The sequence below is a fragment of the Hemiscyllium ocellatum genome, chromosome 31, assembly GCF_020745735.1.
Source record: "Hemiscyllium ocellatum isolate sHemOce1 chromosome 31, sHemOce1.pat.X.cur, whole genome shotgun sequence".
Lineage (NCBI taxonomy): Eukaryota > Metazoa > Chordata > Chondrichthyes > Orectolobiformes > Hemiscylliidae > Hemiscyllium > Hemiscyllium ocellatum.
In genome coordinates this window covers 55,736,339-55,761,748 of record NC_083431.1, presented here as the reverse complement: position 1 = coordinate 55,761,748, position 25,410 = coordinate 55,736,339, and positions in this window count along the sequence as shown.

Below are 25,410 nucleotides of genomic sequence, written 5' to 3'. Positions count from 1 at the left end.
TACTGATTTGTACTGCTTCAAAAATATTCTAAGTGTCAGTGCTTAGTGATTTGTACTGCTTCAAAAATATTCTAAATGTCGCTGGTTACTGATTTGTACTGACTGAACAATATTCTAAGTGTCAGTGGTTACTGATTTGCACTGCTTCAAAAATATTCTAAGTGTCAGAGTTTACTGATTTGTAATGCGTCAAAAATGTTCTAAGTGTCCGTGGTTACATATTTGTACTGCTACAAAAATATTCCAAGTGTTGCTGGTTACTGATTTGCACTGACTGAAAAACATTCTAAGTGTCAGTCGTTACTGATTTGTACTGATTCAAAAATATTCTAAGTGTCAGTCGTTACTGATTTGTACTGCTTCAAAAGTATTCTTAGTGTCAGTGGTTACTGATTTGTTCTGTTTTAAAAATTTTCGAAGTGTCAGAGTTTACTGATTTGTACTACTTCAAAAATATTCTAAGTGTCGCTGGTTACTGATTTGTTCTTACTGAAAGATATTCTAAGAGTCTGTGGTTACAGATTTGCACTGCTTCAAAAATATTCTAAGTGTCAGTGGTTACTGATTTGCACTGCTTCAAAAATATTCTAAGTGTCAGTCGTTACTGATTTGTACTGCTTCAAAAATATTCTAAGTGTCAGTGCTTAGTGATTTGTACTGCTTCAAAAATATTCTAAGTGTCGCTGCTTACGGATTTGTACAGACTGAAAAATATTCTAAGTGTCAGTGGCTACTGATTTGCACTGCTTCAAAAATATTCCAAGTGTCAGTCGTTACTGATTTGTACTGCTTCAAAAATATTCTCAGTGTCAGTGCTTAGTGATTTGTACTGCTTCAAAAACATTCGAAGTGTCGCTGGTTACTGATTTGTACTGACTGAAAAATATTCTAAGTGTCAGAGTTTACTGATTTGTACTGCTTCAAAAATGTTCCAAGTGTCCGTGGTTACATATTTGTACTGCTTCAAAAATATTCCAAGTGTTGCTGGTTACTGATTTGTACTGACTGAAAGATATTCTAAGTGTCTGTGGTTACAGATTTGCACTGCTTCAAAAATATTCGAAGTGTCAGAGTTTACTGATTTGTACTGCTTCAAAAATGTTCTAAGTGTCCGTGGTTACAGATTTGTACTGCTTCAAATATATTCCAAGCGTCGCTGGTTACTGATTTGTACTGACTGAAAAATATTCTAAGTGTCAGTGGTTACTGATTTGCACTGCTTCAAAAATATTCTAAGTGTCAGAGTTTACTGATTTGTACTGCTTCAAAAATATTCTAAGTGTCAGAGTTTACTGATTTGTACTGCTTCAAAAATATTCTAAGTGTCAGAGTTTACTGATTTGTACTGCTTCAAAAATGTTCTAAGTGTCCGTGGTTACATATTTGTACTGCTTCAAAAATATTCCAAGTGTTGCTGGTTACTGATTTGTACTGACTGAAAGATATTCTAAGTGTCAGTGGTTACTGATTTGTACTGCTTCAAAAATATTCTAAGTGTCAGTGGTTACTGGTTTGTACTGACTGAAAAATATTCTAAGTGTCAGTGGTTATAGATTTCGTCTGCTTCAAAAATATTCTAAGTGTCAGAGTTTACTGATTTGTACTTCTTCAAAAATGTTCTAAGTGTCCGTGGTTACAGATTTGTACTGCTTCAAAAATATTCCAAGTTTTGCTGGTTACTGATTTGTACTGACTGAAAAATATTCTATGTGTCAGTGGTTCCTGATTTGCACTGCTTCAAAAATATTCCAAGTGTCAGTGGTTACTGATTTGTACTGCTTTTAAAATTTTCTAAGTGTCAGTGCTTAGTGATTTGTACTGCTTCAAAAACATTCGAAGTGTCGCTGGTTACTGATTTGTACTGACTGAAAAATATTCCAAGTGTCAGTGGTTACTGATTTGTACTGCTTCAAAAATATTCTAAGTGTCAGTGCGTAGTGATTTGTACTCCTTCAAAAATATTCTAAGTGTCAGTGCTTAGTGATTTGTACTGCTTCAAAAATATTCTAAGTGTCGTTGGTTACGGATTTGTACTGACTGAAAAATATTCTAAGTGTCAGTGGTTACTGATTTGTACTGCTTCAAAAATATTCTAAGTGTCAGTGCTTAGTGATTTGTACTGCGTCAAAAATGTTCTAAGTGTCCGTGGTTACATATTTGTACTGCTACAAAAATATTCCAAGTGTTGCTGGTTACTGATTTGTACTGACTGAAAGATATTCTAAGTGTCAGTGGTTACTGATTTGTACTGCTTCAAAAATATTCTAAGTGTCAGTGCTTAGTGATTTGTACTGCTTCAAAAATATTCTAAGTGTCGCTGGTTACTGATTTGTACTGACTGAACAATATTCTAAGTGTCAGTGGTTACTGATTTGGTGTGCTTCAAAAATAATCTAAGTGTCAGAGTTTACTGATTTGTACTGCTTCAAAAATGTTCTAAGTGTCAGTGGTTACAGACTTGTATTGCTTCAAAAATATTCCAAGTGTTGCTGGTTACTGATTTGTACTGACTGAAAAATATTCTATGTGTCAGTGGTTACTGATTTGCACTGCTTCAAAAATATTCCAAGTGTCAGTGGTTACTGATTTGTACTGCTTCAAAAATATTCTAAGTGTCAGTGCTTAGTGATTTGTACTGCTTCAAAAACATTCGAAGTGTCGCTGGTTCCTGATTTGAACTGACTGAAAAATATTCCAAGTGTCAGTGGTTACTGATTTGCACTGACTGAAAAACATTCTAAGTGTCAGTCGTTACTGATTTGTACTGCTTCAAAAATATTCTAAGTTTAGATTAGATTAGACTTACAGTGTGGAAACAGGCCCTTCGGCCCAACAAGTCCACACCGACCCGCCGAAGCTCAACCCACCCATACCACTTACCTAACACTACGGGCAATTTAGCTTGGCCAATTCACCTGACCCGCATATCTTTGGACTGTGGGAGGAAGCCGGAGCACCCGGAGGAAACCCACGCAGACACGGGGAGAACGTGCAAACTCCACACAGTCAGTCGCCTGAGTCGGAAATTGAACCCGGGTCTACAGGCGCTGTGAAGCAGCAGTGCTAACCACTGTGCCACCGTGCCGCCCACGAAAAGTTCACACTGACTCTCCGAAGACTAACCCACTCAGACCCATTGCCTGACATTTAACCCCGACTAATGAACCTAACACTATGGGCAATTTAGCATGGCCAATTCACCTAACCTGCACATCTTTAGACTGGGAGGAAAGCGGAGCATCCAGAGGAGACCAATGCAGACACGGGGAGAATGTGCAAACTCCACAATTCCCTGAGGTGGGAATTGAAGCTGGGTTTCTGGTGCTGTGAGGCAGCAGTGCAAACCACTGAGCCAATGGTTAGTGTCAGTGCTTAGTGATTTGTACTCCTTCAAAAATATTCTAAGTGTCAGTGCTTAGTGATTTGTACTGCTTCAAAAATATTCTAAGTGTCGCTGGTTAATGATTTGTACTGACTGAAAAATATTCTAAGTGTCAGTGTTTACTGATTTGCACTGCTTCAAAAATATTCCAAGTGTCAGTGGTTACTGATTTGTACTGCTTCAAAAATATTCTAAGTGTCGCTGGTTACTGATTTGTACTGACTGAAAAATATTCTAATTGTCAGTGGTTACTGATTTCGTCTGCTTCAAAAATATTCTAAGTGTCAGAGTTTACTGATTTGTACTTCTTCAAAAATGTTCCAAGTGTCCGTGGTTACAGATTTGTACTGCTTCAAAAATATTCCAAGTTTTGCTGGTTACTGATTTGTACTGACTGAAAAATATTCTATGTGTCAGTGGTTCCTGATTTGCACTGCTTCAAAAATATTCCAAGTGTCAGTGGTTACTGATTTGTACTGCTTTTAAAATTTTCTAAGTGTCAGTGCTTAGTGATTTGTACTGCTTCAAAAACATTCGAAGTGTCGCTGGTTACTGATTTGTACTGACTGAAAAATATTCCAAGTGTCAGTGGTTACTGATTTGCACTGACTGAAAAACATTCTAAGTGTCAGTCGTTACTGATTTGTACTGATTCAAAAATATTCTAAGTGTCAGTCGTTACTGATTTGTACTGCTTCAAAAGTATTCTTAGTGTCAGTGGTTACTGATTTGTTCTGTTTTAAAAATTTTCGAAGTGTCAGAGTTTACTGATTTGTACTGCTTCAAAAATATTCTAAGTGTCGCTGGTTACTGATTTGTTCTTACTGAAAGATATTCTAAGAGTCTGTGGTTACAGATTTGCACTGCTTCAAAAATATTCTAAGTGTCAGTGGTTACTGATTTGCACTGCTTCAAAAATATTCTAAGTGTCAGTCGTTACTGATTTGTACTGCTTCAAAAATATTCTAAGTGTCAGTGCTTAGTGATTTGTACTGCTTCAAAAATATTCTAAGTGTCGCTGCTTACGGATTTGTACAGACTGAAAAATATTCTAAGTGTCAGTGGCTACTGATTTGCACTGCTTCAAAAATATTCCAAGTGTCAGTCGTTACTGATTTGTACTGCTTCAAAAATATTCTCAGTGTCAGTGCTTAGTGATTTGTACTGCTTCAAAAACATTCGAAGTGTCGCTGGTTACTGATTTGTACTGACTGAAAAATATTCTAAGTGTCAGAGTTTACTGATTTGTACTGCTTCAAAAATGTTCTAAGTGTCCGTGGTTACAGATTTGTACTGCTTCAAAAATATTCCAAGTGTCGCTGGTTACTGATTTGTACTGACTGAAAAATATTCTAAGTGTCAGTGGTTACTGATTTGCACTGCTTCAAAAATATTCTAAGTGTCAGAGTTTACTGATTTGTACTGCTTCAAAAATATTCTAAGTGTCAGAGTTTACTGATTTGTACTGCTTCAAAAATGTTCTAAGTGTCCGTGGTTACATATTTGTACTGCTTCAAAAATATTCCAAGTGTTGCTGGTTACTGATTTGTACTGACTGAAAAATATTCTAAGTGTCAGTGGTTACTGATTTGTACTGCTTCAAAAATATTCTAAGTGTCAGTGGTTACTGATTTGTACTGACTGAAAAATATTCTAAGTGTCAGTGGTTATAGATTTGTACTGCTTCAAAAATATTCTAAGTGTCAGAGTTTACTGATTTGTACTTCTTCAAAAATGTTCTAAGTGTCCGTGGTTACAGATTTGTACTGCTTCAAAAATATTCCAAGTGTTGCTGGTTACTGATTTGTACTGACTGAAAAATATTCTAAGTGTCAGTGGTTACTGATTTGCACTGCTTCAAAAATATTCTAAGTGTCAGTGGTTACTGATTTGTACTGCTTCAAAAATTTTCTAAGTGTCAGTGGTTAGTGATTTGTACTGCTTCAAAAATATTCTAAGTGTCGGTGGTTACTGATTTGTACTGACTGAAAAATATTCTAAGTGTCAGAGGTTACTGATTTGTACTGCTTCAAAAATATTCTAAGTGTCCGTGGTTACTGATTTGTACTGCTTCAAAAATATTCTAAGTGTCTGGTTACTGATTTGTACTGACTGAAAAATATTCTAAGTGTCAGTGGTTACTGATTTGTACTGCTTCAAAAATATTCTAAGTGTCAGTGTTTACTGATTTGTACTGCTTCAAAAATATTCTAAGTGTCAGTGTTTACTGATTTGTACTGCTTCAAAAATATTCTAAGTGTCAGTTTACTGATTTGTACTGCTTCAAAAATATTCTAAGTGTCCGTGGTTACTGATTTGTACTGCTTCAAAAATATTCTAAGTGTTGCTGGTTACTGATTTGTACTGACTGAAAAATATTCTAAGTGTCAGTGGTTACTGATTTGTACTGCTTCAAAAATATTCTAAGTGTCAGTGGTTACTGATTTGTACTGACTGAAAAATATTCTAAGTGTCAGTGGTTACTGATTTGTCTGCTTCAAAAATATTCTAAGTGTCAGTGTTTACTGATTTGTACTTCTTCAAAAATATTCTAAGTGTCAGTGTTTACTGATTTGTACTGCTTCAAAAATATTCTAAGTGTCAGAGTTTACTGATTTGTACTGCTTCAAAAATATTCTAAGTGTCCGTGGTTACTGATTTGTACTGCTTCAAAAATATTCCAAGTGTTGCTGGTTACTGATTTGTACTGACTGAAAAATATTCTAAGTGTCAGTGGTTACTGATTTGTACTGCTTCAAAAATATTCTAAGTGTCAGTGGTTACTGATTTGTACTGACTGAAAAATATTCTAAGTGTCAGTGGTTACTGATTTGTCTGCTTCAAAAATATTCTAAGTGTCAGAGTTTACTGATTTGTACTTCTTCAAAAATATTCTAAGTGTCCGTGGTTACTGATTTGTACTGCTTCAAAAATATTCTAAGTTTTGCTGGTTACTGATTTGTACTGACTGAAAAATATTCTAAGTGTCAGTGGTTACTGATTTGCACTGCTTCAAAAATATTCCAAGTGTCAGTGGTTACTGATTTGTACTGCTTCAAAAATATTCTAAGTGTCAGTGCTTAGTGATTTGTACTGCTTCAAAAATATTCTAAGTGTCGCTGGTTACGGATTTGTACTGACTGAAAAATATTCTAAGTGTCAGTGGTTACTGATTTGTACTGCTTCAAAAATATTCTAAGTGTCAGTGGTTAGTGATTTGTACTGCTTCAAAAATATTCTAAGTGTCGCTGGTTACTGATTTGTACTGACTGAAAAATATTCTAAGTGTCAGTGGTTACTGATTTGCACTGCTTCAAAAATATTCTAAGTGTCAGAGTTTACTGATTTGTAATGCTTCAAAAATGTTCTAAGTGTCCGTGGTTACATATTTGTACTGCTTCAAAAATATTCCAAGTGTTGCTGGTTACTGATTTGTACTGACTGAAAAATATTCTAAGTGTCAGTGGTTACTGATTTGTACTGCTTCAAAAATATTCTAAGTGTCAGTGGTTACTGATTTGTACTGCTTCAAAAATATTCTTAGTGTCAGTGGTTACTGATTTGTTCTGCTTCAAAAATTTTCTAAGTGTCAGAGTTTACTGATTTGTACTGCTTCAAAAATATTCTAAGTGTCAGAGTTTACTGATTTGTACTGCTTCAAAAATGTTCTAAGTGTCCGTGGTTACATATTTGTACTGCTTCAAAAATATTCCAAGTGTTGCTGGTTACTGATTTGTACTGACTGAAAGATATTCTAAGTGTCAGTGGTTACTGATTTGTACTGCTTCAAAAATATTCTAAGTGTCAGTGGTTACTGGTTTGTACTGACTGAAAAATATTCTAAGTGTCAGTGGTTATAGATTTCGTCTGCTTCAAAAATATTCTAAGTGTCAGAGTTTACTGATTTGTACTTCTTCAAAAATGTTCTAAGTGTCCGTGGTTACAGATTTGTACTGCTTCAAAAATATTCCAAGTTTTGCTGGTTACTGATTTGTACTGACTGAAAAATATTCTATGTGTCAGTGGTTCCTGATTTGCACTGCTTCTAAAATATTCCAAGTGTCAGTGGTTACTGATTTGTACTGCTTTTAAAATTTTCTAAGTGTCAGTGCTTAGTGATTTGTACTCCTTCAAAAATATTCCAAGTGTCGTTGGTTACGGATTTGTACTGACTGAAAAATATTCTAAGTGTCAGTGGTTACTGATTTGTACTGCTTCAAAAATATTCTAAGTGTCCGTGGTTACTGATTTGTACTGCTTCAAAAATATTCTAAGTGTCGCTGGTTACTGATTTGTACTGACTGAAAAATATTCTAAGTGTCAGTGGTTACTGATTTGCACTGCTTCAAAAATATTCTAAGTGTCAGAGTTTACTGATTTGTAATGCTTCAAAAATGTTCTAAGTGTCCGTGGTTACATATTTGTACTGCTACAAAAATATTCCAAGTGTTGCTGGTTACTGATTTGCACTGACTGAAAAACATTCTAAGTGTCAGTCGTTACTGATTTGTACTGATTCAAAAATATTCTAAGTGTCAGTCGTTACTGATTTGTACTGCTTCAAAAGTATTCTTAGTGTCAGTGGTTACTGATTTGTTCTGTTTTAAAAATTTTCGAAGTGTCAGAGTTTACTGATTTGTACTACTTCAAAAATATTCTAAGTGTCGCTGGTTACTGATTTGTTCTTACTGAAAGATATTCTAAGAGTCTGTGGTTACAGATTTGCACTGCTTCAAAAATATTCTAAGTGTCAGTGGTTACTGATTTGCACTGCTTCAAAAATATTCTAAGTGTCAGTCGTTACTGATTTGTACTGCTTCAAAAATATTCTAAGTGTCAGTGCTTAGTGATTTGTACTGCTTCAAAAATATTCTAAGTGTCGCTGCTTACGGATTTGTACAGACTGAAAAATATTCTAAGTGTCAGTGGCTACTGATTTGCACTGCTTCAAAAATATTCCAAGTGTCAGTCGTTACTGATTTGTACTGCTTCAAAAATATTCTCAGTGTCAGTGCTTAGTGATTTGTACTGCTTCAAAAACATTCGAAGTGTCGCTGGTTACTGATTTGTACTGACTGAAAAATATTCTAAGTGTCAGAGTTTACTGATTTGTACTGCTTCAAAAATGTTCCAAGTGTCCGTGGTTACATATTTGTACTGCTTCAAAAATATTCCAAGTGTTGCTGGTTACTGATTTGTACTGACTGAAAGATATTCTAAGTGTCTGTGGTTACAGATTTGCACTGCTTCAAAAATATTCTAAGTGTCAGAGTTTACTGATTTGTACTGCTTCAAAAATGTTCTAAGTGTCCGTGGTTACAGATTTGTACTGCTTCAAATATATTCCAAGCGTCGCTGGTTACTGATTTGTACTGACTGAAAAATATTCTAAGTGTCAGTGGTTACTGATTTGCACTGCTTCAAAAATATTCTAAGTGTCAGAGTTTACTGATTTGTACTGCTTCAAAAATATTCTAAGTGTCAGAGTTTACTGATTTGTACTGCTTCAAAAATGTTCTAAGTGTCCGTGGTTACATATTTGTACTGCTTCAAAAATATTCCAAGTGTTGCTGGTTACTGATTTGTACTGACTGAAAGATATTCTAAGTGTCAGTGGTTACTGATTTGTACTGCTTCAAAAATATTCTAAGTGTCAGTGGTTACTGGTTTGTACTGACTGAAAAATATTCTAAGTGTCAGTGGTTATAGATTTCGTCTGCTTCAAAAATATTCTAAGTGTCAGAGTTTACTGATTTGTACTTCTTCAAAAATGTTCTAAGTGTCCGTGGTTACAGATTTGTACTGCTTCAAAAATATTCCAAGTTTTGCTGGTTACTGATTTGTACTGACTGAAAAATATTCTATGTGTCAGTGGTTCCTGATTTGCACTGCTTCAAAAATATTCCAAGTGTCAGTGGTTACTGATTTGTACTGCTTTTAAAATTTTCTAAGTGTCAGTGCTTAGTGATTTGTACTCCTTCAAAAATATTCTAAGTGTCGTTGGTTACGGATTTGTACTGACTGAAAAATATTCTAAGTGTCAGTGGTTACTGATTTGTGCTGCTTCAAAAATATTCTAAGTGTCAGTGCTTAGTGATTTGTACTGCTTCAAAAATATTCTAAGTGTCGCTGGTTACTGATTTGTACTGACTGAACAATATTCTAAGTGTCAGTGGTTACTGATTTGCACTGCTTCAAAAATATTCTAAGTGTCAGAGTTTACTGATTTGTAATGCGTCAAAAATGTTCTAAGTGTCCGTGGTTACATATTTGTACTGCTACAAAAATATTCCAAGTGTTGCTGGTTACTGATTTGCACTGACTGAAAAACATTCTAAGTGTCAGTCGTTACTGATTTGTACTGATTCAAAAATATTCTAAGTGTCAGTCGTTACTGATTTGTACTGCTTCAAAAGTATTCTTAGTGTCAGTGGTTACTGATTTGTTCTGTTTTAAAAATTTTCGAAGTGTCAGAGTTTACTGATTTGTACTACTTCAAAAATATTCTAAGTGTCGCTGGTTACTGATTTGTTCTTACTGAAAGATATTCTAAGAGTCTGTGGTTACAGATTTGCACTGCTTCAAAAATATTCTAAGTGTCAGTGGTTACTGATTTGCACTGCTTCAAAAATATTCTAAGTGTCAGTCGTTACTGATTTGTACTGCTTCAAAAATATTCTAAGTGTCAGTGCTTAGTGATTTGTACTGCTTCAAAAATATTCTAAGTGTCGCTGCTTACGGATTTGTACAGACTGAAAAATATTCTAAGTGTCAGTGGCTACTGATTTGCACTGCTTCAAAAATATTCCAAGTGTCAGTCGTTACTGATTTGTACTGCTTCAAAAATATTCTCAGTGTCAGTGCTTAGTGATTTGTACTGCTTCAAAAACATTCGAAGTGTCGCTGGTTACTGATTTGTACTGACTGAAAAATATTCTAAGTGTCAGAGTTTACTGATTTGTACTGCTTCAAAAATGTTCCAAGTGTCCGTGGTTACATATTTGTACTGCTTCAAAAATATTCCAAGTGTTGCTGGTTACTGATTTGTACTGACTGAAAGATATTCTAAGTGTCTGTGGTTACAGATTTGCACTGCTTCAAAAATATTCGAAGTGTCAGAGTTTACTGATTTGTACTGCTTCAAAAATGTTCTAAGTGTCCGTGGTTACAGATTTGTACTGCTTCAAATATATTCCAAGCGTCGCTGGTTACTGATTTGTACTGACTGAAAAATATTCTAAGTGTCAGTGGTTACTGATTTGCACTGCTTCAAAAATATTCTAAGTGTCAGAGTTTACTGATTTGTACTGCTTCAAAAATATTCTAAGTGTCAGAGTTTACTGATTTGTACTGCTTCAAAAATGTTCTAAGTGTCCGTGGTTACATATTTGTACTGCTTCAAAAATATTCCAAGTGTTGCTGGTTACTGATTTGTACTGACTGAAAGATATTCTAAGTGTCAGTGGTTACTGATTTGTACTGCTTCAAAAATATTCTAAGTGTCAGTGGTTACTGGTTTGTACTGACTGAAAAATATTCTAAGTGTCAGTGGTTATAGATTTCGTCTGCTTCAAAAATATTCTAAGTGTCAGAGTTTACTGATTTGTACTTCTTCAAAAATGTTCTAAGTGTCCGTGGTTACAGATTTGTACTGCTTCAAAAATATTCCAAGTTTTGCTGGTTACTGATTTGTACTGACTGAAAAATATTCTATGTGTCAGTGGTTCCTGATTTGCACTGCTTCAAAAATATTCCAAGTGTCAGTGGTTACTGATTTGTACTGCTTTTAAAATTTTCTAAGTGTCAGTGCTTAGTGATTTGTACTCCTTCAAAAATATTCTAAGTGTCGTTGGTTACGGATTTGTACTGACTGAAAAATATTCTAAGTGTCAGTGGTTACTGATTTGTACTGCTTCAAAAATATTCTAAGTGTCAGTGCTTAGTGATTTGTACTGCTTCAAAAATATTCTAAGTGTCGCTGGTTACTGATTTGTACTGACTGAACAATATTCTAAGTGTCAGTGGTTACTGATTTGCACTGCTTCAAAAATATTCTAAGTGTCAGAGTTTACTGATTTGTAATGCGTCAAAAATGTTCTAAGTGTCCGTGGTTACATATTTGTACTGCTACAAAAATATTCCAAGTGTTGCTGGTTACTGATTTGCACTGACTGAAAAACATTCTAAGTGTCAGTCGTTACTGATTTGTACTGATTCAAAAATATTCTAAGTGTCAGTCGTTACTGATTTGTACTGCTTCAAAAGTATTCTTAGTGTCAGTGGTTACTGATTTGTTCTGTTTTAAAAATTTTCGAAGTGTCAGAGTTTACTGATTTGTACTACTTCAAAAATATTCTAAGTGTCGCTGGTTACTGATTTGTTCTTACTGAAAGATATTCTAAGAGTCTGTGGTTACAGATTTGCACTGCTTCAAAAATATTCTAAGTGTCAGTGGTTACTGATTTGCACTGCTTCAAAAATATTCTAAGTGTCAGTCGTTACTGATTTGTACTGCTTCAAAAATATTCTAAGTGTCAGTGCTTAGTGATTTGTACTGCTTCAAAAATATTCTAAGTGTCGCTGCTTACGGATTTGTACAGACTGAAAAATATTCTAAGTGTCAGTGGCTACTGATTTGCACTGCTTCAAAAATATTCCAAGTGTCAGTCGTTACTGATTTGTACTGCTTCAAAAATATTCTCAGTGTCAGTGCTTAGTGATTTGTACTGCTTCAAAAACATTCGAAGTGTCGCTGGTTACTGATTTGTACTGACTGAAAAATATTCTAAGTGTCAGAGTTTACTGATTTGTACTGCTTCAAAAATGTTCCAAGTGTCCGTGGTTACATATTTGTACTGCTTCAAAAATATTCCAAGTGTTGCTGGTTACTGATTTGTACTGACTGAAAGATATTCTAAGTGTCTGTGGTTACAGATTTGCACTGCTTCAAAAATATTCTAAGTGTCAGAGTTTACTGATTTGTACTGCTTCAAAAATGTTCTAAGTGTCCGTGGTTAAGATTTGTACTGCTTCAAATATATTCCAAGCGTCGCTGGTTACTGATTTGTACTGACTGAAAAATATTCTAAGTGTCAGTGGTTACTGATTTGCACTGCTTCAAAAATATTCTAAGTGTCAGAGTTTACTGATTTGTACTGCTTCAAAAATATTCTAAGTGTCAGAGTTTACTGATTTGTACTGCTTCAAAAATATTCGAAGTGTCAGAGTTTACTGATTTGTACTGCTTCAAAAATGTTCTAAGTGTCCGTGGTTACATATTTGTACTGCTTCAAAAATATTCCAAGTGTTGCTGGTTACTGATTTGTACTGACTGAAAGATATTCTAAGTGTCAGTGGTTACTGATTTGTACTGCTTCAAAAATATTCTAAGTGTCAGTGGTTACTGGTTTGTACTGACTGAAAAATATTCTAAGTGTCAGTGGTTATAGATTTCGTCTGCTTCAAAAATATTCTAAGTGTCAGAGTTTACTGATTTGTACTTCTTCAAAAATGTTCTAAGTGTCCGTGGTTACAGATTTGTACTGCTTCAAAAATATTCCAAGTTTTGCTGGTTACTGATTTGTACTGACTGAAAAATATTCTATGTGTCAGTGGTTCCTGATTTGCACTGCTTCAAAAATATTCCAAGTGTCAGTGGTTACTGATTTGTACTGCTTTTAAAATTTTCTAAGTGTCAGTGCTTAGTGATTTGTACTGCTTCAAAAATATTCGAAGTGTCGCTGGTTACTGATTTGTACTGACTGAAAAATATTCCAAGTGTCAGTGGTTACTGATTTGTACTGCTTCAAAAATATTCTAAGTGTCAGTGCGTAGTGATTTGTACTCCTTCAAAAATATTCTAAGTGTCAGTGGTTACTGATTTGTACTGCTTCAAAAATATTCTAAGTGTCGTTGGTTACGGATTTGTACTGACTGAAAAATATTCTAAGTGTCAGTGGTTACTGATTTGTACTGCTTCAAAAATATTCTAAGTGTCAGTGCTTACTGATTTGTACTGCGTCAAAAATGTTCTAAGTGTCCGTGGTTACATATTTGTACTGCTACAAAAATATTCCAAGTGTTGCTGGTTACTGATTTGTACTGACTGAAAGATATTCTAAGTGTCAGTGGTTACTGATTTGTACTGCTTCAAAAATATTCTAAGTGTCAGTGCTTAGTGATTTGTACTGCTTCAAAAATATTCTAAGTGTCGCTGGTTACTGATTTGTACTGACTGAACAATATTCTAAGTGTCAGTGGTTACTGATTTGGTGTGCTTCAAAAATAATCTAAGTGTCAGAGTTTACTGATTTGTACTGCTTCAAAAATGTTCTAAGTGTCAGTGGTTACAGATTTGTATTGCTTCAAAAATATTCCAAGTGTTGCTGGTTACTGATTTGTACTGACTGAAAAATATTCTATGTGTCAGTGGTTACTGATTTGCACTGCTTCAAAAATATTCCAAGTGTCAGTGGTTACTGATTTGTACTGCTTCAAAAATATTCTAAGTGTCAGTGCTTAGTGATTTGTACTGCTTCAAAAACATTCGAAGTGTCGCTGGTTCCTGATTTGAACTGACTGAAAAATATTCCAAGTGTCAGTGGTTACTGATTTGCACTGACTGAAAAACATTCTAAGTGTCAGTCGTTACTGATTTGTACTGCTTCAAAAATATTCTAAGTTTAGATTAGATTAGACTTACAGTGTGGAAACAGGCCCTTCGGCCCAACAAGTCCACACCGACCCGCCGAAGCTCAACCCACCCATACCACTTACCTAACACTACGGGCAATTTAGCTTGGCCAATTCACCTGACCCGCATATCTTTGGACTGTGGGAGGAAGCCGGAGCACCCGGAGGAAACCCACGCAGACACGGGGAGAACGTGCAAACTCCACACAGTCAGTCGCCTGAGTCGGAAATTGAACCCGGGTCTACAGGCGCTGTGAAGCAGCAGTGCTAACCACTGTGCCACCGTGCCGCCCACGAAAAGTTCACACTGACTCTCCGAAGACTAACCCACTCAGACCCATTGCCTGACATTTAACCCCGACTAATGAACCTAACACTATGGGCAATTTAGCATGGCCAATTCACCTAACCTGCACATCTTTAGACTGGGAGGAAAGCGGAGCATCCAGAGGAGACCAATGCAGACACGGGGAGAATGTGCAAACTCCACAATTCCCTGAGGTGGGAATTGAAGCTGGGTTTCTGGTGCTGTGAGGCAGCAGTGCAAACCACTGAGCCAATGGTTAGTGTCAGTGCTTAGTGATTTGTACTCCTTCAAAAATATTCTAAGTGTCAGTGCTTAGTGATTTGTACTGCTTCAAAAATATTCTAAGTGTCGCTGGTTAATGATTTGTACTGACTGAAAAATATTCTAAGTGTCAGTGTTTACTGATTTGCACTGCTTCAAAAATATTCCAAGTGTCAGTGGTTACTGATTTGTACTGCTTCAAAAATATTCTAAGTGTCGCTGGTTACTGATTTGTACTGACTGAAAAATATTCTAATTGTCAGTGGTTACTGATTTCGTCTGCTTCAAAAATATTCTAAGTGTCAGAGTTTACTGATTTGTACTTCTTCAAAAATGTTCCAAGTGTCCGTGGTTACAGATTTGTACTGCTTCAAAAATATTCCAAGTTTTGCTGGTTACTGATTTGTACTGACTGAAAAATATTCTATGTGTCAGTGGTTCCTGATTTGCACTGCTTCAAAAATATTCCAAGTGTCAGTGGTTACTGATTTGTACTGCTTTTAAAATTTTCTAAGTGTCAGTGCTTAGTGATTTGTACTGCTTCAAAAACATTCGAAGTGTCGCTGGTTACTGATTTGTACTGACTGAAAAATATTCCAAGTGTCAGTGGTTACTGATTTGCACTGACTGAAAAACATTCTAAGTGTCAGTCGTTACTGATTTGTACTGATTCAAAAATATTCTAAGTGTCAGTCGTTACTGATTTGTACTGCTTCAAAAGTATTCTTAGTGTCAGTGGTTACTGATTTGTTCTGTTTTAAAAATTTTCGAAGTGTCAGAGTTTACTGATTTGTACTACTTCAAAAATATTCTAAGTGTCGCTGGTTACTGATTTGTTCTTACTGAAAGATATTCTAAGAGTCTGTGGTTACAGATTTGCACTGCTTCAAAAATATTCTAAGTGTCAGTGGTTACTGATTTGCACTGCTTCAAAAATATTCTAAGTGTCAGTCGTTACTGATTTGTACTGCTTCAAAAATATTCTAAGTGTCAGTGCTTAGTGATTTGTACTGCTTCAAAAATATTCTAAGTGTCGCTGCTTACGGATTTGTACAGACTGAAAAATATTCTAAGTGTCAGTGGCTACTGATTTGCACTGCTTCAAAAATATTCCAAGTGTCAGTCGTTACTGATTTGTACTGCTTCAAAAATATTCTCAGTGTCAGTGCTTAGTGATTTGTACTGCTTCAAAAACATTCGAAGTGTCGCTGGTTACTGATTTGTACTGACTGAAAAATATTCTAAGTGTCAGAGTTTACTGATTTGTACTGCTTCAAAAATGTTCTAAGTGTCCGTGGTTACAGATTTGTACTGCTTCAAAAATATTCCAAGCGTTGCTGGTTACTGATTTGTACTGACTGAAAAATATTCTAAGTGTCAGTGGTTACTGATTTGCACTGCTTCAAAAATATTCTAAGTGTCAGAGTTTACTGATTTGTACTGCTTCAAAAATATTCTAAGTGTCAGAGTTACTGATTTGTACTGCTTCAAAAATATTCTAAGTGTCAGAGTTTACTGATTTGTACTGCTTCAAAAATATTCTAAGTGTCCGTGGTTACATATTTGTACTGCTTCAAAAATATTCCAAGTGTTGCTGGTTACTGATTTGTACTGACTGAAAAATATTCTAAGTGTCAGTGGTTACTGATTTGTACTGCTTCAAAAATATTCTAAGTGTCAGTGGTTACTGATTTGTACTGACTGAAAAATATTCTAAGTGTCAGTGGTTATGATTTGTACTGCTTCAAAAATATTCTAAGTGTCAGAGTTTACTGATTTGTACTTCTTCAAAAATATTCTAAGTGTCCGTGGTTACAGATTTGTACTGCTTCAAAAATATTCCAAGTTTTGCTGGTTACTGATTTGTACTGACTGAAAAATATTCTAAGTGTCAGTGGTTACTGATTTGCACTGCTTCAAAAATATTCTAAGTGTCAGTGGTTACTGATTTGTACTGCTTTAAAATTTTCTAAGTGTCAGTGCTTACTGATTTGTACTGCTTCAAAAATATTCGAAGTGTCGCTGGTTACTGATTTGTACTGACTGAAAAATATTCTAAGTGTCAGTGGTTACTGATTTGTACTGCTTCAAAAATATTCTAAGTGTCAGTGCGTACTGATTTGTACTGCTTCAAAAATATTCTATGTGTCAGTGGTTACTAATTTGTACTGCTTCAAAAATATTCTAAGTGTCGTTGGTTACTGATTTGTACTGACTGAAAAATATTCTAAGTGTCAGTGGTTACTGATTTGCACTGCTTCAAAAATATTCTAAGTGTCAGTCGTTACTGATTTGTACTGCTTCAAAAATATTCTAAGTGTCAGTGCTTAGTGATTTGTACTGCTTCAAAAATATTCTAAGTGTCGCTGCTTACTGATTTGTACTGACTGAAAAATATTCTAAGTGTCAGTGGTTACTGATTTGCACTGCTTCAAAAATATTCCAAGTGTCAGTCGTTACTGATTTGTACTGCTTCAAAAATATTCTAAGTGTCAGTGCTTAGTGATTTGTACTGCTTCAAAAATATTCGAAGTGTCGCTGGTTACTGATTTGTACTGACTGAAAAATATTCTAAGTGTCAGAGTTTACTGATTTGTACTGCTTCAAAAATGTTCCAAGTGTCAGTGGTTACATATTTGTACTGCTTCAAAAATATTCCAAGTGTTGCTGGTTACTGATTTGTACTGACTGAAAGATATTCTAAGTGTCTGTGGTTACAGATTTGCACTGCTTCAAAAATATTCTAAGTGTCAGAGTTTACTGATTTGTACTGCTTCAAAAATGTTCTAAGTGTCCGTGGTTACAGATTTGTACTGCTTCAAAAATATTCCAAGTGTCGCTGGTTACTGATTTGTACTGACTGAAAAATATTCTAAGTGTCAGTGGTTACTGATTTGCACTGCTTCAAAAATATTCTAAGTGTCAGAGTTTACTGATTTGTACTGCTTCAAAAATATTCTAAGTGTCAGAGTTTACTGATTTGTACTGCTTCAAAAATATTCTAAGTGTCAGAGTTTACTGATTTGTACTGCTTCAAAAATGTTCTAAGTGTCCGTGGTTACATATTTGTACTGCTTCAAAAATATTCCAAGTGTTGCTGGTTACTGATTTGTACTGACTGAAAGATATTCTAAGTGTCAGTGGTTACTGATTTGTACTGCTTCAAAAATATTCTAAGTGTCAGTGGTTACTGATTTGTACTGACTGAAAAATATTCTAAGTGTCAGTGGTTATAGATTTCGTCTGCTTCAAAAATATTCTAAGTGTCAGAGTTTACTGATTTGTACTTCTTCAAAAATGTTCTAAGTGTCCGTGGTTACAGATTTGTACTGCTTCAAAAATATTCCAAGTTTTGCTGGTTACTGATTTGTACTGACTGAAAAATATTCTATGTGTCAGTGGTTCCTGATTTGCACTGCTTCAAAAATATTCCAAGTGTCAGTGGTTACTGATTTGTACTGCTTTTAAAATTTTCTAAGTGTCAGTGCTTAGTGATTTGTACTGCTTCAAAAATATTCGAAGTGTCGCTGGTTACTGATTTGTACTGACTGAAAAATATTCCAAGTGTCAGTGGTTACTGATTTGTACTGCTTCAAAAATATTCTAAGTGTCAGTGCGTACTGATTTGTACTGCTTCAAAAATATTCTAAGTGTCAGTGCTTACTGATTTGTACTGCTTCAAAAATATTCTAAGTGTCGTTGGTTACTGATTTGTACTGACTGAAAAATATTCTAAGTGTCTGTGGTTACTGATTTGTACTGCTTCAAAAATATTCTAAGTGTCAGTGCTTACTGATTTGTACTGCGTCAAAAATGTTCTAAGTGTCCGTGGTTACATATTTGTACTGCTACAAAAATATTCCAAGTGTTGCTGGTTACTGATTTGTACTGACTGAAAAATATTCTAAGTGTCAGTGGTTACTGATTTGTACTGCTTCAAAAATATTCTAAGTGTCAGTGCTTAGTGATTTGTACTGCTTCAAAAATATTCTAAGTGTCGCTGGTTACTGATTTGTACTGACTGAACAATATTCTAAGTGTCAGTGGTTACTGATTTGCACTGCTTCAAAAATAATCTAAGTGTCAGAGTTTACTGATTTGTACTGCTTCAAAAATGTTCTAAGTGTCAGTGGTTACAGATTTGTATTGCTTCAAAAATATTCCAAGTGTTGCTGGTTACTGATTTGTACTGACTGAAAAATATTCTATGTGTCAGTGGTTACTGATTTGCACTGCTTCAAAAATATTCCAAGTGTCAGTGGTTACTGATTTGTACTGCTTCAAAAATATTCTAAGTGTCAGTGCTTAGTGATTTGTACTGCTTCAAAAACATTCGAAGTGTCGCTGGTTACTGATTTGAACTGACTGAAAAATATTCCAAGTGTCAGTGGTTACTGATTTGCACTGACTGAAAAATATTCTAAGTGTCAGTCGTTACTGATTTGTACTGCTTCAAAAATATTCTAAGTTTAGATTAGATTAGACTTACAGTGTGGAAACAGCCCTTCGGCCCAACAAGTCCACACCGACCCGCCGAAGCTCAACCCACCCATACCACTTACCTAACACTACGGGCAATTTAGCTTGGCCAATTCACCTGACCCGCATATCTTTGGACTGTGGGAGGAAGCCGGAGCACCCGGAGGAAACCCACGCAGACACGGGGAGAACGTGCAAACTCCACACAGTCAGTCGCCTGAGTCGGAAATTGAACCCGGGTCTACAGGCGCTGTGAAGCAGCAGTGCTAACCACTGTGCCACCGTGCCGCCCACGAAAAGTTCACACTGACTCTCCGAAGACTAACCCACTCAGACCCATTGCCTGACATTTAACCCCGACTAATGAACCTAACACTATGGGCAATTTAGCATGGCCAATTCACCTAACCTGCACATCTTTAGACTGGGAGGAAAGCGGAGCATCCAGAGGAGACCAATGCAGACACGGGGAGAATGTGCAAACTCCACAATTCCCTGAGGTGGGAATTGAAGCTGGGTTTCTGGTGCTGTGAGGCAGCAGTGCAAACCACTGAGCCAGTGGTTAGTGTCAGTGCTTACTGATTTGTACTCCTTCAAAAATATTCTAAGTGTCAGTGCTTAGTGATTTGTACTGCTTCAAAAATATTCTAAGTGTCGCTGGTTAATGATTTGTACTGACTGAAAAATATTCTAAGTGTCAGTGTTTACTGATTTGCACTGCTTCAAAAATATTCCAAGTGTCAGTGGTTACTGATTTGTACTGCTTCAAAAATATTCTAAGTGTCGCTGGTTACTGATTTGTACTGACTGAAAAATATTCTAATTGTCAGTGGTTACTGATTTGTCTGCTTCAAAAATATTCTAAGTGTCAGAGTTTACTGATTTGTACTGCTTCAAAAATGTTCCAAGTGTCCGTGGTTACAGATTTGTACTGCTTCAAAAATATTCCAAGTTTTGCTGGTTACTGATTTGTACTGACTGAAAAATATTCTAAGTGTCAGTGGTTCCTGATTTGCACTGCTTCAAAAATATTCCAAGTGTCAGTGGTTACTGATTTGTACTGCTTTTAAAATTTTCTAAGTGTCAGTGCTTAGTGATTTGTACTGCTTCAAAAACATTCGAAGTGTCGCTGGTTACTGATTTGTACTGACTGAAAAATATTCCAAGTGTCAGTGGTTACTGATTTGCACTGACTGAAAAACATTCTAAGTGTCAGTCGTTACTGATTTGTACTGATTCAAAAATATTCTAAGTGTCAGTCGTTACTGATTTGTACTGCTTCAAAAGTATTCTTAGTGTCAGTGGTTACTGATTTGTTCTGTTTTAAAAATTTTCGAAGTGTCAGAGTTTACTGATTTGTACTACTTCAAAAATATTCTAAGTGTCGCTGGTTACTGATTTGTTCTTACTGAAAGATATTCTAAGAGTCTGTGGTTACAGATTTGCACTGCTTCAAAAATATTCTAAGTGTCAGTGGTTACTGATTTGCACTGCTTCAAAAATATTCTAAGTGTCAGTCGTTACTGATTTGTACTGCTTCAAAAATATTCTAAGTGTCAGTGCTTAGTGATTTGTACTGCTTCAAAAATATTCTAAGTGTCGCTGCTTACGGATTTGTACAGACTGAAAAATATTCTAAGTGTCAGTGGCTACTGATTTGCACTGCTTCAAAAATATTCCAAGTGTCAGTCGTTACTGATTTGTACTGCTTCAAAAATATTCTCAGTGTCAGTGCTTAGTGATTTGTACTGCTTCAAAAACATTCGAAGTGTCGCTGGTTACTGATTTGTACTGACTGAAAAATATTCTAAGTGTCAGAGTTTACTGATTTGTACTGCTTCAAAAATGTTCCAAGTGTCCGTGGTTACATATTTGTACTGCTTCAAAAATATTCCAAGTGTTGCTGGTTACTGATTTGTACTGACTGAAAGATATTCTAAGTGTCTGTGGTTACAGATTTGCACTGCTTCAAAAATATTCTAAGTGTCAGAGTTTACTGATTTGTACTGCTTCAAAAATGTTCTAAGTGTCCGTGGTTACAGATTTGTACTGCTTCAAATATATTCCAAGCGTCGCTGGTTACTGATTTGTACTGACTGAAAAATATTCTAAGTGTCAGTGGTTACTGATTTGCACTGCTTCAAAAATATTCTAAGTGTCAGAGTTTACTGATTTGTACTGCTTCAAAAATATTCTAAGTGTCAGAGTTTACTGATTTGTACTGCTTCAAAAATGTTCTAAGTGTCCGTGGTTACATATTTGTACTGCTTCAAAAATATTCCAAGTGTTGCTGGTTACTGATTTGTACTGACTGAAAGATATTCTAAGTGTCAGTGGTTACTGATTTGTACTGCTTCAAAAATATTCTAAGTGTCAGTGGTTACTGATTTGTACTGACTGAAAAATATTCTAAGTGTCAGTGGTTATAGATTTCGTCTGCTTCAAAAATATTCTAAGTGTCAGAGTTTACTGATTTGTACTTCTTCAAAAATGTTCTAAGTGTCCGTGGTTACAGATTTGTACTGCTTCAAAAATATTCCAAGTTTTGCTGGTTACTGATTTGTACTGACTGAAAAATATTCTATGTGTCAGTGGTTCCTGATTTGCACTGCTTCAAAAATATTCCAAGTGTCAGTGGTTACTGATTTGTACTGCTTTTAAAATTTTCTAAGTGTCAGTGCTTAGTGATTTGTACTCCTTCAAAAATATTCTAAGTGTCGTTGGTTACGGATTTGTACTGACTGAAAAATATTCTAAGTGTCAGTGGTTACTGATTTGTACTGCTTCAAAAATATTCTAAGTGTCAGTGCTTAGTGATTTGTACTGCTTCAAAAATATTCTAAGTGTCGCTGGTTACTGATTTGTACTGACTGAACAATATTCTAAGTGTCAGTGGTTACTGATTTGCACTGCTTCAAAAATATTCTAAGTGTCAGAGTTTACTGATTTGTAATGCTTCAAAAATGTTCTAAGTGTCCGTGGTTACATATTTGTACTGCTACAAAAATATTCCAAGTGTTGCTGGTTACTGATTTGCACTGACTGAAAAATATTCTAAGTGTCAGTCGTTACTGATTTGTACTGATTCAAAAATATTCTAAGTGTCAGTCGTTACTGATTTGTACTGCTTCAAAAGTATTCTAAGTGTCAGTGGTTACTGATTTGTTCTGTTTTAAAAATTTTCGAAGTGTCAGAGTTTACTGATTTGTACTGCTTCAAAAATATTCTAAGTGTCAGAGTTTACTGATTTGTACTGCTTCAAAAATGTTCTAAGTGTCCGTGGTTACATATTTGTACTGCTTCAAAAATATTCCAAGTGTTGCTGGTTACTGATTTGTACTGACTGAAAGATATTCTAAGTGTCAGTGGTTACTGATTTGTACTGCTTCAAAAATATTCTAAGTGTCAGTGGTTACTGGTTTGTACTGACTGAAAAATATTCTAAGTGTCAGTGGTTATAGATTTCGTCTGCTTCAAAAATATTCTAAGTGTCAGAGTTTACTTATTTGTACTTCTTCAAAAATGTTCTAAGTGTCCGTGGTTACAGATTTGTACTGCTTCAAAAATATTCCAAGTTTTGCTGGTTACTGATTTGTACTGACTGAAAAATATTCTATGTGTCAGTGGTTCCTGATTTGCACTGCTTCAAAAATATTCCAAGTGTCAGTGGTTACTGATTTGTACTGCTTTTAAAATTTTCTAAGTGTCAGTGCTTAGTGATTTGTACTCCTTCAAAAATATTCTAAGTGTCGTTGGTTACGGATTTGTACTGACTGAAAAATATTCTAAGTGTCAGTGGTTACTGATTTGTACTGCTTCAAAAATATTCTAAGTGTCAGTGCTTAGTGATTTGTACTGCTTCAAAAATATTCTAAGCGTCGCTGGTTACTGATTTGTACTGACTGAACAATATTCTAAGTGTCAGTGGTTACTGATTTGCACTGCTTCAAAAATATTCTAAGTGTCAGAGTTTACTGATTTGTAATGCGTCAAAAATGTTCTAAGTGTCCGTGGTTACATATTTGTACTGCTACAAAAATATTCCAAGTGTTGCTGGTTACTGATTTGCACTGACTGAAAAACATTCTAAGTGTCAGTCGTTACTGATTTGTACTGATTCAAAAATATTCTAAGTGTCAGTCGTTACTGATTTGTACTGCTTCAAAAGTATTCTTAGTGTCAGTGGTTACTGATTTGTTCTGTTTTAAAAATTTTCGAAGTGTCAGAGTTTACTGATTTGTACTACTTCAAAAATATTCTAAGTGTCGCTGGTTACTGATTTGTTCTTACTGAAAGATATTCTAAGAGTCTGTGGTTACAGATTTGCACTGCTTCAAAAATATTCTAAGTGTCAGTGGTTACTGATTTGCACTGCTTCAAAAATATTCTAAGTGTCAGTCGTTACTGATTTGTACTGCTTCAAAAATATTCTAAGTGTCAGTGCTTAGTGATTTGTACTGCTTCAAAAATATTCTAAGTGTCGCTGCTTACGGATTTGTACAGACTGAAAAATATTCTAAGTGTCAGTGGCTACTGATTTGCACTGCTTCAAAAATATTCCAAGTGTCAGTCGTTACTGATTTGTACTGCTTCAAAAATATTCTCAGTGTCAGTGCTTAGTGATTTGTACTGCTTCAAAAACATTCGAAGTGTCGCTGGTTACTGATTTGTACTGACTGAAAAATATTCTAAGTGTCAGAGTTTACTGATTTGTACTGCTTCAAAAATGTTCCAAGTGTCCGTGGTTACATATTTGTACTGCTTCAAAAATATTCCAAGTGTTGCTGGTTACTGATTTGTACTGACTGAAAGATATTCTAAGTGTCTGTGGTTACAGATTTGCACTGCTTCAAAAATATTCTAAGTGTCAGAGTTTACTGATTTGTACTGCTTCAAAAATGTTCTAAGTGTCCGTGGTTACAGATTTGTACTGCTTCAAATATATTCCAAGCGTCGCTGGTTACTGATTTGTACTGACTGAAAAATATTCTAAGTGTCAGTGGTTACTGATTTGCACTGCTTCAAAAATATTCTAAGTGTCAGAGTTTACTGATTTGTACTGCTTCAAAAATATTCTAAGTGTCAGAGTTTACTGATTTGTACTGCTTCAAAAATATTCGAAGTGTCAGAGTTTACTGATTTGTACTGCTTCAAAAATGTTCTAAGTGTCCGTGGTTACATATTTGTACTGCTTCAAAAATATTCCAAGTGTTGCTGGTTACTGATTTGTACTGACTGAAAGATATTCTAAGTGTCAGTGGTTACTGATTTGTACTGCTTCAAAAATATTCTAAGTGTCAGTGGTTACTGGTTTGTACTGACTGAAAAATATTCTAAGTGTCAGTGGTTATAGATTTCGTCTGCTTCAAAAATATTCTAAGTGTCAGAGTTTACTGATTTGTACTTCTTCAAAAATGTTCTAAGTGTCCGTGGTTACAGATTTGTACTGCTTCAAAAATATTCCAAGTTTTGCTGGTTACTGATTTGTACTGACTGAAAAATATTCTATGTGTCAGTGGTTCCTGATTTGCACTGCTTCAAAAATATTCCAAGTGTCAGTGGTTACTGATTTGTACTGCTTTTAAAATTTTCTAAGTGTCAGTGCTTAGTGATTTGTACTGCTTCAAAAATATTCGAAGTGTCGCTGGTTACTGATTTGTACTGACTGAAAAATATTCTAAGTGTCAGTGGTTACTGATTTGTACTGCTTCAAAAATATTCTAAGTGTCAGTGCGTACTGATTTGTACTGCTTCAAAAATATTCTAAGTGTCAGTGCTTACTGATTTGTACTGCTTCAAAAATATTCTAAGTGTCGTGGTTACTGATTTGTACTGACTGAAAAATATTCTAAGTGTCAGTGGTTACTGATTTGTACTGCTTCAAAAATATTCTAAGTGTCAGTGCTTACTGATTTGTACTGCGTCAAAAATATTCTAAGTGTCCGTGGTTACATATTTGTACTGCTACAAAAATATTCCAAGTGTTGCTGGTTACTGATTTGTACTGACTGAAAAATATTCTAAGTGTCAGTGGTTACTGATTTGTACTGCTTCAAAAATATTCTAAGTGTCAGTGCTTACTGATTTGTACTGCTTCAAAAATATTCTAAGTGTCGCTGGTTACTGATTTGTACTGACTGAAAAATATTCTAAGTGTCAGTGGTTACTGATTTGGTGTGCTTCAAAAATATTCTAAGTGTCAGAGTTTACTGATTTGTACTGCTTCAAAAATGTTCTAAGTGTCAGTGGTTACAGATTTGTATTGCTTCAAAAATATTCCAAGTGTTGC